An 18,662-nucleotide genomic window follows, 5' to 3' on the forward strand; every position below is an offset into this window, starting at 1 on the left:
GTGTAGGCTTGGAGTCGTCCATCAGGATGGCCATCAGGGTCGCAGACACCTGCGTGCTGTAATTGCTGCAGTCACTCATGCCCTGCAGCGCTGTCAGGATGAAGCCAGTCTTCTCTGAAGAGTAAAAGTGCTTCGCAAATCTCTGGGGGGAAACGAACACAGAGGGGGGGGAGGAACGTCAGCCATGTTCCCCCCATTCCCATGGACACTGCGGTCACGAGTCCTGCTGCAGCAAGCCCTCCTCACCAGCACAATGACCATGGTGTTGGTGGTCCAGGAGAGGGAGAACTTGTGGTCATCTTCCCACTGCTCAAGTTTCTCCTGATCTTCCTCCTGAGGCACTTCCCAGCTTGGAAAGGAGAGCAAGCCGCGGGTGAGCGAGTGTCAAGTGCCCCCACCCTGAATGCAGGGCTGTGGGGCACAGCTCCTCGACCCCATGAGCTTCTGCTCCTTTGCTGCTCTGTGCGGCAGCCAATGCAGCGCCGTCCATGCTCGCCCCTGTGGGACATCTGCGATGGATGGACAGCGCCAGCAGCCATCGCCTTACGGGCTCTCCTCACGATGAATGCATAGAGGTGACGGAGAGTGTTGAGAGCAGAGTGGCGCATCCTGTCCTCCTGGTAGGCGTAGCACAGCACGAGGCTTCCCACCAGCTGCCCCAGCATGGGCAGGCGGAGCTCTTCATAGCGGGCCAAGCTGATTTGTCCCAAGGAGCGATGGGGCTGTGTGCAGAGAACACGACGCTGAGTGCATGGCACCCCCAGTGATGGGAGCGGGGTGGGCAGAGTGGGGAAAAGGAGGGACAAGGACCCCCACATCAGGGGTGTCGGCCCCTTACCTCAGCCTGGCAGAAGAGTGTCAGCAACTGGCTCAGCTTCCAGATGCGCCTCACTGCCCTCTCGCGCATGGCCGCGCTATGTGAGGAGGTGAAGGACAGCAGCACCTGTGGGAAGAGGAGCTGCTGCTCTGGCCCACGGCCCCCCAGCTCACCCCAGAAGGTGAGGGGAGGGGGGTTGAAGGAACAGCCCTCCTCTGTGCAGCCCCTGTGGGCATAGCCCACCTGGAAGATGCTCTGCAGCTCCTCACCGATGCTGGCAGTGGGGTGTACAAAAACCAGAGTGTGCAGCATTTGGTCCAGAGCCCTCAGGGTCTGAGGGAGGGATGGAAGAGAGGAGTCAAATGGGGAGAGGTGGGGGGGTGGGCATGGCGAGACCCATTCCTGCAAGGCAAGGAGGTCCTGCAGCTTCTAGTCACCCACCCTTGTGTAAAGGCTGATGTCCAGGTCCTGCTCCGAGGGAAGTAGGAGGATGCTCTGGAAGCACATGGTGAACAGAGGGATCCTGTCCTCCAGCACCGCGTCCACCGCGCTGCAAAAACAGAGTGCAGCGCTGGGAGCACTGTGCTGCACGGCAGGGAGAGGATCCCCCCTTCGGCAGCACTCCACAGAGTGGGGAGAAAAAGATGCGAGGAACCCCCTCCTCTACATAGATGTGTGGGGCTGAGGGAGTCCTGAGAGCTGCTGTGGTGGGAGTGGGTTGGGGTGTTGTAGGTTTGAGTAGGGTTTGGGTTAGGGTTGGAGTTAAAGTTAGGGTTAGGATAAGTTTTAGGTTTAGGGTTAGAGTTAGGGGAAAGTTTAGGGTTAGGGTTCGGGTTAGGGTAAAGGGAAGGGGAAGGGTCAGGGTCAACATGAGATCCAAGACAGAGCAGGGCTGCAGGATACCCTCTGCCTGTTGGCCAGGCCCAGTAGGGGAGAGCAGTGGCTGAGTACCAGCCGGACCATCTCCTGATGCTGTGGGGCCATGTAGACACTGTGGGGCCATGCAGACACTGTGGGGCCATACAGACACTGTGGGGCTGCCCTGGGGCAGGACAGTACCTGAGGGAGGTGATGGCTGCCATGGCATGCTGCCGCAGTTCGGAGTACAGCTTTCCCCACGGCTCCTCTGACAGCAGCTCCTGTACAGCACAGAGGGATGGCACCAGGCACCTAGTGTTCCCAGCACTGGGAGGACTGGAGCCGATCAATCCCCCCCCCTCGAGCACCCACCACCCCTCACCATGATGTTCTCCACGAGTTCATTCCGGCGGCAGAAGACGCGAAGTCTCTGCGCCGTGTTCTCCTCCACCGCTGTGTCACAGAGGGTGCAGATGCTCCGCAGGAACTGCAGCTTCTGCTCCTCGTCCTGCAGCCACCAGAGAGTGAGAGGGGCCCGGGGGACACAGCTCTCCTGCAGATGCAGGGGGTTCGGGGGGATGGGGCACCGCTACAAAAAGGCAGCGTCCGCTGTCACCTTCTCTGTGCTCCGGACAAAGGCCTCAATGGTGTCCACTGCACAACACTTGGCGGTGTCCATGGGCAGTGCAGAGGCGTCAGAGCAGGGAGCTGGAAGTGGGGTTTGGGGGTGGCACGGTGGGGTCAATGTTGGGGTGAGACTGGAATTCAGGTTGGGTTTCAGGTTGTGGTTAGTGTTAGGATTGAGGTTGGGGTTGGGGTTAGGGTTAAGGTTCGAGGAGCATAGAACAGAGCAAGGAGAGGAGGGCCTCTGCCCTCTGCCATCCTGTGCAGCCCTGGCAACGTGCAGAGGCCACTCCCATCCCCAGCCCTGCTTGGACCCTCACTCACTGGGCGGCACAGGGGTGGAGTCCATCGGGGTCCTGCACTTTTCCTTGGCCTTTGAGGGGCAGGGAGTTGATCTCTTCTCCATCGCACACGATGAGGGCTGAGTTTGGGCACAGGACAGTGCCTGGGCGGCCAGGGGTGGAGGGGAACGCTGTGGATTGCTCCAAGCAGAGTCTCCCCAAGCTCCACTGGCCAGCTCCTGTTCTGTCCCACCTGAGTCCTAACAGAAACTGCGTGGCACACTCAGCTGGTGGAGCTGGAACTGGGGGGGCACAGGGATGCATCACAATGGGCCCCACTGTGACGCATTGCCCCATCCCTCTCAGTTATGCTCAGGGCTGCTCAATCCCCCATTCTGCGTTGGGGAATGGAGACGTTATTATAATTACTGTGTTACATCCTTCCAAAGGTGGGCAACAGAAGCATCAATCTCACACATCAGGAACGCGTGCTTCACATCAGGGCTGAGCTGCTCCAGGAGCAGGGTCAAGATTTCCCTAATGAGTTCCCCAACTGAAGCTGGGGTTAGCGTTATGAATGGGGTTGGAGTTAGGATTGGGATTGCAGTTGGGGTTATGGTTACTCTTGAGTTTAGGGTTGTGGTTAGTATTAGTGTTGGTGTCTGGGTTGGAGTATAGGGTTAGGATTGGTGTTAGGGTTAGGCTTAAACTTGGGGTTAATGTCAGAAAAACGTCTGCAATAATTTTAGGAGTCAGGATCTCTGGTAAGGAAATGTTGAATTCACAAAAGCAATGACGGGCATCCTGCAAGCAGGAGTGCAAACAAAGACAACGTTACATCATTTATGCCCCGACACTTCTCTTTTCTCCCCTGGTTCCTCGTTGGCTGAGTACTTCAGGTTCACCATCTTCCCGGCACTGAATCAAACATACACGTGCTGACCCAAAGCCAATGGTTGCTGGCTAAACACATGTATCGCTCCTTAGTTGCTTCTTATGTTTTCTTCACACAGATCTTGTCTGTCCACTGCCAACATTGAGCAGCTTCCCCTGGCAAGGACTTTTGATTGCTAACAGCGTTATCACTGCTTGGGAGTGGGTATCCGGCTCATTCCGTGTGGCAGCACAGACAAGAGCTGCGTTCTCTGTACCTATAAATTACTCCACCTCCTTTATTTCTTATCACTATAATTACTTCACTATCTACTGAGCGTGTGTCAATGCTGAACGCTCATCTAAAGGCCGAGTGAGGAAGACTATCAGAGGATCCCCACCCCGATGAAGTCCAAAGACCCCCGAAAAAGACTGTCAGTACTGATAAAGGCCGCTAGATGACAGCAGAGCCCATGAAATCAAATGCTTCGCCTTCCAATGCAGGAACGACATTGCATTCCTACAATTCCCCCTTTTTCTTTTTGTTCTCCCTTGTTGATTTCTGTAGTTCCTTTTTTAAGTCTGTTTATATCGTCATTTTCCTCTTCTTCGCTTTCTCCATTCCCTATCTCCTTTAGTATCATCACAGTTCCCGAATATGATGGTGGAGCCACTGGTGTTTGCTTCAATAGTGCTGTCTCCATTAATCGCTGTAGCAGTGCCCTCACACAGGGAATAAAAAAGCATCCAATGGCCTCCAGTACTCCTACTCCTGTAACCAAGGAAGTAAAAATGGATTCTAGCATCCCTTTCCATTTACCAAACCAGGACTCCAACCATCCAGTGACCACCACCGTTGCATCCCATGCCCCCATATCTCCGCCTGCTCCTGTGCAGGCAGTGGGGTGTGTGTCTATGGGGACATTGTGGGGAAACTGTGGAGAGGTGTCTACTCCTGAACTTTCTGCCAACTCGTCAGCAAGGGTAAGAGCCCTTGTCATGCCTCAGTTACTGTGCCATAGGATATTTCCCTTCCTGTACCTCTTAGAGCACCTCTTTTCTGGCAGAGCAAACATCGTCTCTTCTGGCATGTCACTATGATATGTCACTGGGCCAAGGAGCTTCTGAAGTTCTTCCTTCAACCTTGATGAAGATAGACTGCTCCTTTGGCTGAGGTAGGCGACCCAAAGTGCCACAGTCTGAGCTCGAGCCACCCCTCTCTTAGGAAGGTGGGTCAGATCTTTAACCCACCCCTGAAATGGCAATGTTGTCTCTAACGTAATCCTGTCTGAGTTATTGGCTCTACCACCTGCAATAGGCAGCCAAGAGCTGGTTCTCAACCATACTGTATCTCTCTTCTGCTCCTTGCCAAACCTGTGACCAAAACCCAATCGGGGTTTGAACAGAACTTTGGCATTGCCACAGGTACCAACCGAAGCTGTCCAGAGTGGCATGAGCATCCAATTTGGCTGGGAGGGTAGGATCAAATCCAGCCAATACCTTAGCTTGTTTAACAGTAAGCTTTATCTGTTGGACAGCCTGCTGCTTCATCTTTCCTGGTCCCATAGTTGCCCCTGTTTTGTGAGTCTACATATCAGTCTCAACAGCTGCACTAAATGAGGTCTAAACACCAATATCCCAATATACCTAAGAACTCTAGGAGCTGCTTTGGTGTCACAGGGATTGGGAATGCCTAATCCATATCTGTGATAGCATCGGGTAGTACTTTGGCCTTTCCTGACTGTGGGGTTAATAACTCCCAAGGATGGTACTTCGCAAAGAAATAATATAGATGATGGTATATTTTGAGTATTTCTATATAGATAGGATACAAATAATACAAAAGAGAAGATGGCTCACCTTCAGGATGTCAAGGCTCGCAGGGGACCCCACGTGGGAGGGATCTCCGAGAAAAGATCCTTCCCTGGTGGTGGTCAGCCCTTAAATGGGATTTGGGAGAGGTGGAGCCAGGCTCCACCCCTTCCAATCACACAGGTATATCACCTTCACCTGTGCACCCATGGCTGACTTGGTGCTCACCTCAGGTGATCAATCAGTGGTTCAGGTCGTGATTCAGCAGTTCCCATACACTCCACCCCTTCATGACATGAACCACTGATCAAGTAACCATAAGGTGAGCTCTCCTTGATACAGAGACCCAATACATCGCGACACTTACGTAATTGCCCGTTGCGACGCATTTTGATGTAATCCGAGATGAGTGATGATTGGCATATCAGTCAAACTCTTCTTTGGGTCAGTGCTCGGTGGTATCTACTGGAAGCATGCAATCACACAGTGCAGGTCCATCTTATGCTTCATCAGTCCCGGTTAGACCATCACCAGATGCTGCACATGGTCTTATGGCAACTCTGGAACACTGCAGCATTGTTTGGTCCCTTCTGGCGACTCATAGACTTATGGGGAGTAATATAAGTGTTTTAGAGGTACCAAGAGGGGAAGGTCCACTCTCCAGAGTAAGATACAGGCTGTATTCCTGTCTTGGGTTAGCACTTCAGTTTGTACAGGGGCATGCCCTGGCCACCTGTACCAAACCCTTTGACCCGATGTCTGTGGCTGTACAACTATATCAGGCACCAAAGGGGGTGTCCTGATCTGCCACAGACACATGATAGGGGTCCCCTTAGCAATGAAGACTGGAGTGTTAACCATTATTTCAGTAGGCCATGTACCAATTACCGGAGGGGCTACCAAACCCCCCACCTCTAATAATCTCCCCCAAGGTGCAAGTAGGCTGCACCATTGTGGTCCTACCTGCACCTTCCAGGGCCATTTTATTCTATTGGTACCTGGTTTTAGGTCCTCAGGGGCAGCGAGCAGAGGATTGTTCTCACGGCCAATATGAGGTCTCACCTCATTATCGGTGCCCATAATTTGGATCCTAAGTGGGGAGGCCCATGTTGTCTGTAACATTTTCAAGGCACCGGGTCTGCTGTCTCTAGGTCTTTCATTCAGGTCCCGCAGGGTCTCGTGGAGTCTCTTTGTCCACCCCTGCAGGGACTGAGAGTCTGTCTTCAGGGCAGCCTTGAGAATACCATTGTAACGTTCGATAAGGCCTGCCCCTGTTGGATTATATGGCAGGTAGAATCGCCACTCAATATTATTTTCTTCTGCCCAGTGTTGTATCACTGCACCCGTGAAATGACTTTCTTGGTTGCTCTCGATTACTTGCGGTGTCCCGTAGGCAGCCATCAACCTTATGAGTGCCTTTATAGTGTATGCCTGGTGGGCTTTTGGTACTGGATAGGCCTGCATTAGCTCACTCACGATGTCGACACAGGTTAGGGCAAATCTCGCCCTCTCATACCGAGGGAGGGGCCCAATATATATCAACCTGCTACCTCTGTAGAGGATTGTGACCTCTAGCAAGATGGGCTGTAGTTTCAGGCAATGACCTCGGTCTTATCTTAGAGCAAGCGTCACAGTCTCGGCATGCTTGAGCGATGTCCGATAGTTGTATGGGCAGTCCCCACGCTTTAGCAGCTGCCCACATGGTCTTCTGCCCAGCATGCTGCAGCTTTTGATGTAGCCAGTAAGCGATATTCTCAGATGGCGAGTTCTCAACCCATCTAACTCGGGCCAGTGTGTCGGCTTCATCATTTCCTGGTGACTGTAGGGGTTGATGACCAGAAACATGGTAGACACGCACAGTTCTGTGTTTAACTGCATTCCATATGTCTAACCATATATCTTTGCCCCAGATCGGTCGGGAGTGGATAGTCCAATCCTGCGTGGCCTACTGTGCGATTCAAAGAGTGAGCCCCCGATACACAGCCAAACTATCTGTGCAAATATTCAGGATACCATCACCAGGTTCTTTGGTAATAACCATCCACACCTGTTGTGATTTTGTGGTTTTGATGCCGGTATTCCACATCAGAGCATCATGCAGCAGTTAAGGAGTTAATGCTGTGGGAGCAGCAGAGGGGAGGGGCGGAGGTCCGCACCTGATGCAAGGCAGCGCTCTGTCTGGGCGCGTTCCTCTGGGCTGCCGTGGAGGTTCAGCACGTGTGCTTCCCCTGCAGTTTCCTCCTTAACATAAGCTCATAGCTTTTGGTTTGGAAATTTTTATCTCTCTCTCAATTGTTCAATTTTATTAGATTTAGTAAAGTTACCATTCCTTCTCAGATCGTGCCGTTGTTTTTGTAGACTCATCTCTTCCTGCTGTTTTCCCCCCTCCTCCCGGAGTGCGGCTCTGCTCCGGCGGCCGCGTGGCCACTGATGCAGTTTCTTTTTTTCTCTTCTCTCTCCCTTCTCGGTTTCCCTTGGGTCACTGTCACGGACAACACCGTGACAATTATTGGTGGAGGATGCGGGCAGTGCAGTATTTGTACTCCATTGTAAATCTGGTGCTAAGTGGACTAAGGTTTTTCATGTACCTTATAGCATGCTGGCGTCTTTTTAAGATCTTCATGTTCAGCACCGGAGTAATGTGTGCATACAGCTACTTTAGTGTGCTGAGGGGGTTACATACCTCCTGCCTAAACACCCTGGCTAACGTGACAGATTATGCGGCATTTGGATTGGTTTCCAGTTACTCTTTTTTACCTATATTATACCTATATACTTCTTTATACTATATTATACCTATATACTTCTTTACCTATATTGAGGATGTCAGCCTGGCAGTTGTGGCAGTTGTGTTCTCTGTTTTTCTGAATGCACTCTTGGCAACAGTAATTTACATCATGTGGAGGAAGCTTTCCTCAAAACCAAAGTGTGTTGAATGGCAGGGAAGGTGGAAAAAATTAGGAATGAAATTAGAAGCATGGGGACCCCCAGTGTTATGCAGTTTAGATCTTGAGCACCTGTGGGATCCTGAGAAATTCAGTGAGTGTTTAGGTAAAGAGTCATGTGACTCAGGACGATCTGAGAAGGAATGTATTGTTTGGGGTCTGGCTTGTGCTTATCGAGCTATAATAGATATTCTGGAGAGAAATGGTTTCCAAACCAAGGTCAAAAGCAAAAATGAAAACCTCCAAGTTAGACCTGACCAATCACAGGAAGCACCGGTATCAGTGTCGGTTGCCCCTGTGGAAGGCCAGAAATGGACACGGCCGTCCTCGCGCCTAGAACGGAAAGAAGAAGAAGCAGAGAAAGAAGAGGAAGATCCAGGCGAGGGGCCCTCCTCAGCACCACCACCACCACCACCACCTAGAAAGACCACTAAGAAAAGTGAGAGACATGGAGAGGACAGCGATGATGATGAAGTCACTGTTACCACTACTCGTCGGCCCCTAAAGATGACTGAAATACAAGGTTCAAGAAAGGAGTTCGTACGGCGCTCGGGTGAATCTATTGTCACCTGGTTGCTGCGGTGTTGGGACAGCAGTGCCAGCAGCATGTCCCTAGATGGCAGCGAAGCCCGCCAACTGGGAAGCATTGCTCGAGACCCAGCTATCGACAGAGGAATTGGCAGATGTCTGAATGGAGTCGCTACCCTATGGGAACGAGTACTAGTGGCTGTAAAGGATAGATATACTTACAAAGATGATCTGGAGCCTAAGGTGGAAAGATGGAACACCGTGGAGAAAGGCATCCAATTTTTGAGAGAAACAGCCGTAGTAGAGATGCTGTATGATCCCAATTTCGTCCCTAACAATCCACACAAGGACCGTGATCCTGATAGAGTAAGGTGTACACCTGATGTATATTGTAAGCTCTCAAAAACAGCACCAGAGAGGTACGCAAGTACACTGGTAGCAATGTTCCATAGATTCGAGTGCCAAGACAGAAGGCTCCCAGTTTATGAATTGACTATTACACTCCAAAACTTTGAACAACCGTTTCCACCATCACGTGCTTCCATTGCAGCTGTAGTAGCAGAAGAAGTAGGTGAGATGAAGAAGACACAGAAAACTATACTGGAGGAACTGTCATTACTGATGAATAGGGATGAACCTGTGTCAGTATTGGAAACACCTGATGAAGACGAGCATGACCCAAAGAATCTGGTGAAGCAATTGATGAAACTGATGAAAGTCTCGGCCACCAAAGGCAATCGCCCCTCTGCTCAAGCAAATGACAGCAGTAACATCATGTCACGTGTGGCCATGTGGAGCTTCCTACGAGAAAACGGAGAGGACATGAGGAAGTGGCATAAAAAACCCACTCCTGCACTGCGAGCACGGGTGAGAGAACTACAGCAGAGATCAGCCACCAATGAAATTGCTCCCGTCACTGCAGGTAACCAATAGAGGGGCCCTGTCCTCAGTCAGGGGAGGGAAAAGGATAATAGAGTGTATTGGACTGTGTGGATTAGATGGCCTGGCACTTTAGAGCCACAAAGATATAAGGCACTGGTAGACACTGGTGCACAGTGCACTCTAATGCCCTCGAGTTATAAAGGGACAGAATTGATTCATATTTCTGGAGTAACTGGGGGTTCTCAGGAACTGTCTGTGTTGGAGGCAGAAATAAGCCTCACTGGTAAAACCTGGCAGAAGCATCCCATAGTGACTGGACAGGGGGCTCCATGCATACTCGGTATTGATTATCTCAGAAGGGGACATTTCAAGGACCCCAAGGGATACTGATGGGCTTTTGGAGTAGCTGCTGTAGATGCAGACAACATTCAGCAGCTGTCTATTTTACCTGGCCTGTCAGAAGATCCGTCTGTCATGGGGTACTCAAAGTGAAAGAGCAGCAGGTATCTATTGCTACAAAAATGTGGAGAACTGGCTTGGGAAAGGAGGTTGTGTGTGCTTATCTTTGTAGCAGTGCGAACAAAACAGCATGTTCAGATCACTGAATTTTGAGAAGTAGTGCACTGTTGACCAGGCAACGATGAGGGAGTAAGTTTGCGGTGGAACCAGATGGCCCTGGTATGTGTGGGAAAAGAAGAACTAATTAGACACTACTTATCTTGCAAGGACAGAGCAAGAACCACTGCTTAACAATTATTCTAAAATAGCATATGTTCAAGGGGTATAAAAGTATGTAACCTGTGCAATAAAGTTGGCTCAGCTGCATAATCATATTGATGTCTCTCTGAGTCCTTGCATCGGCATCTTAAGAAGATCGTTCCGGTGCGGCCGTGGGTCATCCTCCTGGGGTCACCGCAACACAAAAACAGTCCACAGATGGGAGTACCGCACCAACAGGGATTCCTTGCTCCCCATTCATAACTTGATCCGTCAGCTAGAGAGCCAGGGAGTGATCAGCAAAACTCACTCACCTTTTAACAGCCCCATATGGCCGGTGCGTAAAGCCAGTGGAGAATGGAGGCTGACGGTAGATTACCATGGCCTGAATGAAGTCACACCCCCACTGAGTGCTGCTGTGCCAGATATGCTGGAGCTGCAATATGAACTGGAGTCAAAAGCAGCCAAGTGGTATGCCACCACTGACATTGCCAATGCATTCTTTTCTATTCCTTTGGCCACAGAGTGAAGACCACAGTTTGCTTTCACCTGGAGGGGCGTTCAGTACACTTGGAACCGTTTGCCCCAGGGGTGGAAACACAGCCCAACTATTTGCCACAAGCTGATTCAAAGCACACTGGAACAGGGTGGGGCACCTGAGCACCTCCAGTACATTGATGACATTGTTGTGTGGGGTGATACAGCAGAGGAAGTTTTTAAAAAAGGAGAGCGAATAATCCAAATTCTTCTGGGTGCTGGTTTTGCTATTAAATGGAACCAAGTGAAGGGACCTGCCCAAGAAATTCAGTTCCTGGGAGTAAAATGGCAAGATGGACGTCGTCACATTCCAGGAGATGTGACTGACAAAATCACCAGTATGTCACCACCCACTAGCAAGAAAGAGACACAGTCTTTTCTGGGTGTAGTAGGTTTTTGGAGGATGCACATCCCAAACTACAGCCTCATAGTAAGCCCCCTCTATCAGGTGACCCGAAAAAAGAATAATTTTGCATGGGGTCCTGAACAGCAGCAGGCCTTTGAGCAAATTAAGCAGGAGATAGCCCGTGCTGTGGCCCTGGGGCCAGTACGGATGGGACAGGACGTAAAAAACATCCTCTACACTGCTGCTGGAGAGAAAGGTCCCACTTGGAGTCTGTGGCAAAGAGCCTCTGGGGAGACCCGAGGCCGACCCCTTGGATTTTGGAGCAGAGCGTACAGGGGTTCAGAGGAGTGCTACACTCCAACTGAGAAGGAGATTTTGGCAGCATACGAGGGGGTTCAGGCTGCCTCTTTGATGCTGGTATTCCACATCAGAGCATCATGCAGCAGTTAAGGAGTTAATGCTGTGGGAGCAGCAGAGGGGAGGGGCAGAGCTCCGCACCGGATGCGAGGCGGCGCTCGGTATGGGCGCTTTCCTCTGGGCTGCCATGGAGATTCAGCAAGTGTGCTTCCCCTGCAGTTTCCTCCTTAACATAAGCTCATAGCTTTTGGTTTGGAAATTTTTATCTCTCTCTCAATTGTTCAATTTTATTAGATTTAGTAAAGTTACCGTTCCTTCTCAGATCGTGCCGTTGTTTTCTTGTAGACCCATCTCTGCCCACTGTTTCCCCCTCCCCCTCCCGGAGCGTGGCTCTGCTCGGGCGGCCGTGCGGCCACTGACACAGTTTCTTTTTCTCTCCCCTCTCCCTTCTCGGTTTCCCTTGGGTCACTGTCACGGACAACACCGTGACACAAAGTTTTATGATTACCTGTGCAACCCGGTCTGGGGAGCCTGTTTAGGCAGGGGGTTGGACTAGATGATCTCTGGAGGTCCCTTCCAAGCCCTACAGTTCTGTGATTCTGGGATTTTTGTTATCGGTATTCCACATGATAACATCATGTAAGGGCCTGGGAGTTAAAGAATTAATACTCTAAGTCTGTGGACTTGTGAATTTTTCCAGGTAGCTGGCTATGAGAAGAACAACTCCATACCCCCAGAGGACTTGGCGTTCCTGTTTTCCACCCAGAGGGAAAGATCAAACTGAATGCAAGTCCCGGAATCTTCCTCTTTTTGCTGCTTGTCTCAGCGGTGAGAGCTCCCTCAACGTCTCTCCTTCAGCTTCAGAAAAAGGCCTTCAATTTTGGACTCTCCCTCTCTCTCATTTTATTTGATTTCCCAGCTTTGATATCAATTATATTGTGTTATTTTGTATTTCAATATCTTATTTATTAAATTAGTTTTCCCTCTCAGATCGTTGCCACACTTCTGTTTTTAGGCCAACCCCCTGCTTTTTCCCTTTTATCCCCTTCCCCTTTCCCGGGGCTAGGGTCTGTGGGTCCCTTGTCCCATTAGGCATGGAACCAAGCCCCCCCCATATAGCATTTGCCACCATCCACGAGTCAGTATAAAGATAAAGCATTGGCCACCTCTCCCATTCAGCCACATCTATGGCCAGTTGGACAGTCTTTACCTCTGCAAACTGACTTGATTCTCCTTCTCCTTCAGTGGCCTCTGCAAATCGTCATGTGGGGCTCCACACAGCAGCCTTCCATCTGCGGTGCTTCCCCACAGTACCACACAATCTGACAGTGAACAGGGAATATCTCTTTTCATTGTCTGGGAGTTCATTATATGGTGGGGTCTCTTTAGCACGCTGGTGATGCCCTCCTCTGCTGGTGATGTTCCAAAATTTTACCTTCAGGCCAGTCCATGATCACCTCTAAGATTCCTGGATGACTGAGGTTCCCCATCCGAGCTCGCTGTGTAATCAGCGCAATCCACTTACTCCAGGTGGCATCAGTAGAATGATGGGTGGAGGGAATATTTCCTTTGAACATCCAGTTCAGCACTGGCAGTCGAGGTGCCAGAAGGAGCTGTGTCTCAGTGCCAGTTACTTCAGAAGCAGCTCAACCCCCTTTGTATGCCGCTACGATCTCCTTTGCAGTTGGAGTGTAGCACACTTCCTACTCCCCTGTACTCTCAATTTCAGAATCCCAGGGGTCGGCCTCGGGTCTCTCCTGAGGCTCCAAATGAGATATTCCTCTCCAGCAGCAGCGTAGAGGATGTTCTTTACATTGTGTCCCATCTGCTCATACTGACCCCAGGGCCACAGCACGGGCAGTCTCCTGCTTCATTTGCTCAAAAGCCCCATGGCCCCATGCAAAATTGTATTTCTTCTGTTACCTGATAAAGGGGACTTACAGTGAGGTTACAGTCAGGAATATGCATTTTCCAAAAGCTCACTATGCCCAGAAAAGATTGAGTTTCTTCTTTAGTAGTGGGTGGAGACATGGCAGTAATGTTGCTAATCACATCTGCTGGGATGTGATGACATCCATCTTGCCACTTTATTCCTAGGAACTGAATTTCCTGGGCAGGTCCTTTCATTTGCTTTGCTTAATAGCAAAAATTGCACCTAGAAGAATTTGGATTATTTTCTCTCCTTTCTCAAAAACTTCCTCTGCTGTATCTCCCCACACCACAATGTCATCAATGTACTTCAGGTGCTTGGGAACACTGCCCTGTAGCAATGTGGTTGGATCAACCCATCGCAAATGGTCGGGCTGTGTTTCCACCCTTGGGGCAAATGGTTCCAGGGGAAAGCAAACCGTGCATGCACTCAGTGGCCAAAGGAATGGAGAAAAATGCGCTAGCAAGGTCAGTGGCGGCATTTCTATGGGAATGTCTCCTCAAAACAGCAAAAGTTTATAGGCAGTAGTAGATCCTTTTCTCAGTTGTGCAGATGCCCTCGCTTGCTCAACCAACTTCCCATCTGAAAATGTGCTCTTTAATATCGTCTTTTCTCCCTGCACTTTTTCTGCACCTTAGGGTCCAATTTCATCTCTTTTTTTTCTCAGGCATTGTGCGTGAACCACTCAAGGACTTAAAGCAACACATCCCACCCAAGTTCTGACAATCCACGGGGTGAAACTGATGGAGATAACAGTGAAGGTTTCCAACCTTGCTGATTCTGTGGTTCTTAGCAAGCAGAGCATGGGAGGCACAAGTTGTGTTGGCAATGGTGAGGACTCATTTGTCTCAGGAGGCTGCTTGTCCAGCAGGAGGCAAACTGGGACAGGAAGCACATCCCAAAATCACTCATCCCAGCAGGGACAAGACAGTGGCCACCATGCTCAGGATGAGCCTTGAACTGAGTGAAAAAACTTTCCTTCTCTTCAGGCTGAATGTCTCCAGATTCACCCATCACGTGTTGTCTTTCATCCTCCCACTGTGCATGACGGTGCAGAGCCTGGATCTGCATGATCCATGATCTCCTTACAGGCACTCACAGGCTGCAGTGACGTGCCCTCAGCCTTCCCTGGCTGCTCGGCCAGGGCACATGGCTGCCTCCTGCCCGGCTCCTTGTACACCAAGACCACCTGATGGTCATGGTGGGGTTCCTGCCTGTGGCCCATCACTGCACTGTCCCAGCCCCACACTTGACTCTGCCATGCCTGCACTGCACAGGACAGGTGTGTTTGGGGTGAGGAAGTGTTCCCCAACACAAGAGTCCATGGCAGCCCTCAGTGCCCTATGCTCCCAACACTCCTGCTTTGCAGCCCCAGTGCTGCCTCCTGTGTCCCACACAGGGGTCTGCAGACAGCCCTTCTTTACCACCGGGATCATGGAGATGGCTTCCTTCAGGGAAAAGCTCTGCTATAAACATGCAGTCAGTGCTGGAAATGGATAATGCCAGAGGCCAGGGGTGACAAACGTCCAGAGCCGCCTTCCTGGTCTGTCCATGTTCCCAAGGGCATAGACAAAAAGGGAAGCATGGAAGTGAAAAGAGAGCAACACTGCAAAGACCATGTCCTGCTGCTGTCCGTGGCCATTGGACCTGGGAATCAGCAGCCCAGTTTCAAACACAGATGACAGGACAGGCCCACTAGGCAGTGAGGGGCAGCCCCCCATGAACACTAAGGCTGCTGCTCCGTGGTGCAGATGGGCTCTTGGCCCCTCAACTACTCCTGCATACGTTGAGTTGCTCTCCCAGGTTCAGAGAAGATTGGAAAACATGGGAATGGAGGCAAATGTATTTCTGCCGGCGTCTTTATTGTATTTATCAACAGAGAGCCTTGATCTATAGGTGCATGAGATGAGGGTGTCAAAACATGAACAAAATATAGCAGGCTAAGAAGAAAATGTTTTAAATCAAAGTCATGCCAGTGGGAACAATAATGAAGGCAAATAATAACAAGGGATTATCCAAACAATTTCTGGATTACCTTGCGGCTCCTATTAGGCACATGCATATTTTGGATGCGGATGAAGTATGTATTCCTCACTACATCCTTGAGCTTCTGGTTCCTCAGGCTGTAGATGAGAGGATTCACTGCTGGAGGCACCACCAAGTATAGAAATGACACCACCAGGTCCAGAGATGAGGGGAAGAGACAGAAGGGGGCTTCAGGTATGCAAACATGCCAGGGTAGATAAAGAGGGAGACCACAGCCAGGTGGGGAAGGCATCTGGAGAAGGCTTTGTGCTGGCCCTGCACAGAGGGCATCCTCAGCACTGCCCTGAAGATATGCATGTAGCACAGCACAGTGAAAACAAAACATCCAAAGATTAAACAAAGACTAAAATATATAATTTCAGTTTCCCTGACATAGTCTGATTGTGAGCACGAGAGCTTGAGGATCTGGGCCATTTCACAGAAGGACTGGTTCACAGTATTGCCGTGGCACAGTGGTATTGAAAATGTATTGGCAGTGTGCAGCAAGGAATAGAGAAGCCCAGTGCCCCAGGCAGCTGCAGCCATGGTGACACAAGCTCTGCTGCCCAGGAGGGTCCCGTAGTGCAAGGGCTTGCAGATGGCAGCAAAGCGGTCACAGGTCATGACTGTGAGAAAGAAATACTCTGCTGACATGAAGAAGAGAAAGAAAAAGACCTGTGCAGCACATCCAGCGTAGGAGATGGCCCAGGTGTCCCAGAGTGCATTGGCCGTGGCTTTGGGGAAAGTGGTGGAGATGCAGTCCAGGTCGAGGAGGGCGAGTTTGAGGAGGAAGAAGTCCATGGGGGTGTGCAGGCGCTGGTTGCAGGCTACGGCTGTGCTGATGAGGCCGTTGCCCAGGAGGGCAGCCAGGTAGATGCCCAGGAAGAGCCAGAAGTGCAGGAGCTGCAGCTGCTGCGCGTCTGCCAACGCCAGCAGGAGGAACTCACTGATGGAGCTGCTGTTGGGCATTTGGTACTTCTGGGTATCAGGACCTGTGGGCATAAGGACCTGTCCAAGGAGTATGAAAGTTAGAGACAGGTCTTTCCAAGGGGGAAATGTCTGTTGAGGCCAGTGATGTAAGCTACAGTTCATGACGTTGAGTTTGCCATGAAGGCCTCTGCCTTTCTTCTCTCAAGGAAACAACCACGTCCCTGTGAGGAATGTGTTGGTGCTGTGGTTACAGATTTTCTTTTCAGAATTGGTCAGTCAAAATCACTTCTAATGCAGAAGTACATGTAGGCATCTGTACAACTGACACAAGAAATATGTGGGTTGAAAATCAAAGTCTTAGGGATGCTTTTTCTCCTGTGGTCTCATCCTACTCATGATGCCCAAGGGGTGTTCAGTGAAGTCAGAAATCCTGAGCACTTCTGCTGCACTCAGCATGAATGGCTGTGATTGAGACCTGAGAGGCAAAGAGATTCACTGTTGCTTAGTGCAGGATAAGGGGAGCTCGTGGGCTTGTTTCCAGTTGCTGTGAAATAGCACACACTGGAGATGGAGGGCAAGTGCATTCACATGTTACCTTCCAAAGAAGCCAGACCCTGCTGAGAGAAGAGGAAATGACTGCTCATCACACAACGCCCACCCTTTCTCAAGGGACGTGAGCAAGACCTCATCACTGCGCTTCTTAAAACAGACACCTAACATCCATTTCACCAACCCACAGCATTTCCATGCATATAGCATCACTCTGCTTCTTCCCTCGACTTTGTTCTTCAGGCCATGGGAAAGATTTGCATCCTGAAGGTCAGATCACAGCTCTGAAGGGCCTCAGGGAGATGCATCCTAACAATGACCTCTCATTAAGGGAAAGCCAACTCTTTTCCTGCCTCACGGACTACACTGCCCACATCTCCAAGCACTGCAGAGGGTGATGGACACATGCCTGAGTAGGTGTTCCTATGCACTGGAGGAGCTCTGGCTGCAGAGGATCATGAGGGCAAAGGCATTTCTGGGTGGGGTCTTGCTCAGAAGAAGGTGTCCATGTTAAAGGGAGTTGTATGCTTTCTTCTGGGGAATTTTTCCTCTAAAAAGATTATGCTATTACTTTTCTCTCATTCCCTGATCCTATCTCTCATGCCTGGAGACTTTTCACCTGGAAAGTGTTTCCTCATCTTTTTCCTGTCTGAACCTACAGACACTAGCTCACACGCAATGCAATGCATTCCTATTTGTTGGTGGGAACCCATCCTGTTAGCAGGCACTGTGTAGGTGCATGTTCATGTTTGCAAGTGAGAAAGGGAACATAAGAGAATTTCAATTGGTTCAGCAAGGAAAATACATGCTCATAAGAACAAGAGAGACTTGAAGGCATTTCAGGACTCTCAGCTGTGTGCTCAAACTTTATACACCCTGTTCTATTTCTCACATTCAATTTTTACACTCCCCTAGAAGGAGAAAATAGAAAACATAGCAGAAGATCCCAGTATTGGTCTTCCTTGTGGAAATTCCCCTTTGGTGCAGTGTAGCTGTGAGCTCCTTGCCCCTGGGCAGCTCCCTGGGCAGGCTGGGTGCTGAGCCTGGCAGGCGGCAGAGTCCCTGCCCCGGCACACAGCCCCTCTGTCACTGCAGGGACCCTGCTCTGCACGACAGCCCTGGGCACCCGGCTGCACCCCTGGCTGCACAGCCTGCAGCCGTCCTGGCACACGCAGCCCTCAGGGCTGTGCTCTGATGCTGCAGCAAGGAAGCCCTCAGCTGGAGCAGACGTAAAGCCTGAAAGCTCTCTTCCTTCTCTTCTCTCCCTGTCACCTGTAGATCAAGTCCCTAGCCCTGCTGTGTGCTGCACGGGTGCTGCTCCTGGACACAACTGTCACCCATATAAGCTCCATGTGTCCCAGGTGCCCCGCACAGCTCAGCAGCAGAGGATGTGATTTCTTCTTCCCACTCTTCTACCCTAAGTGAGCCCTGGGAGCTCCAGGGCTGACAGTTCCTGAAAGGCAGCGGGATCATCACTGCAAAATGTACTTCAAAGTCAGATCACCACATGTCCACTGGATTCCAGGAGCATGGTTAGTCACGTCTGCACATGAGAGAAGCAGATATCCAATCTGGAAACCTCTGCTCATGGACTATATGAAAAAGGACACAGATCAGGACAGGGAGGGGCTGGCTTCCCTTGTACAGCACA

General features: G+C 50.6%; 1 pseudogene; it reads right to left on the bottom strand.

Annotated features, from left to right (window-relative positions):
* Positions 1-15,518: 15,518 nt before the first annotated feature.
* Positions 15,519-16,501, bottom strand: LOC136047142 (olfactory receptor 14C36-like; annotated as a pseudogene).
* Positions 16,502-18,662: the final 2,161 nt, after the last annotated feature.

The sequence above is a fragment of the Cyrtonyx montezumae genome, unplaced genomic scaffold (assembly GCF_038088225.1).
Source record: "Cyrtonyx montezumae isolate F1298 unplaced genomic scaffold, pur_monq_1.0 scaffold_17, whole genome shotgun sequence".
Classification (NCBI taxonomy): domain Eukaryota; kingdom Metazoa; phylum Chordata; class Aves; order Galliformes; family Odontophoridae; genus Cyrtonyx; species Cyrtonyx montezumae.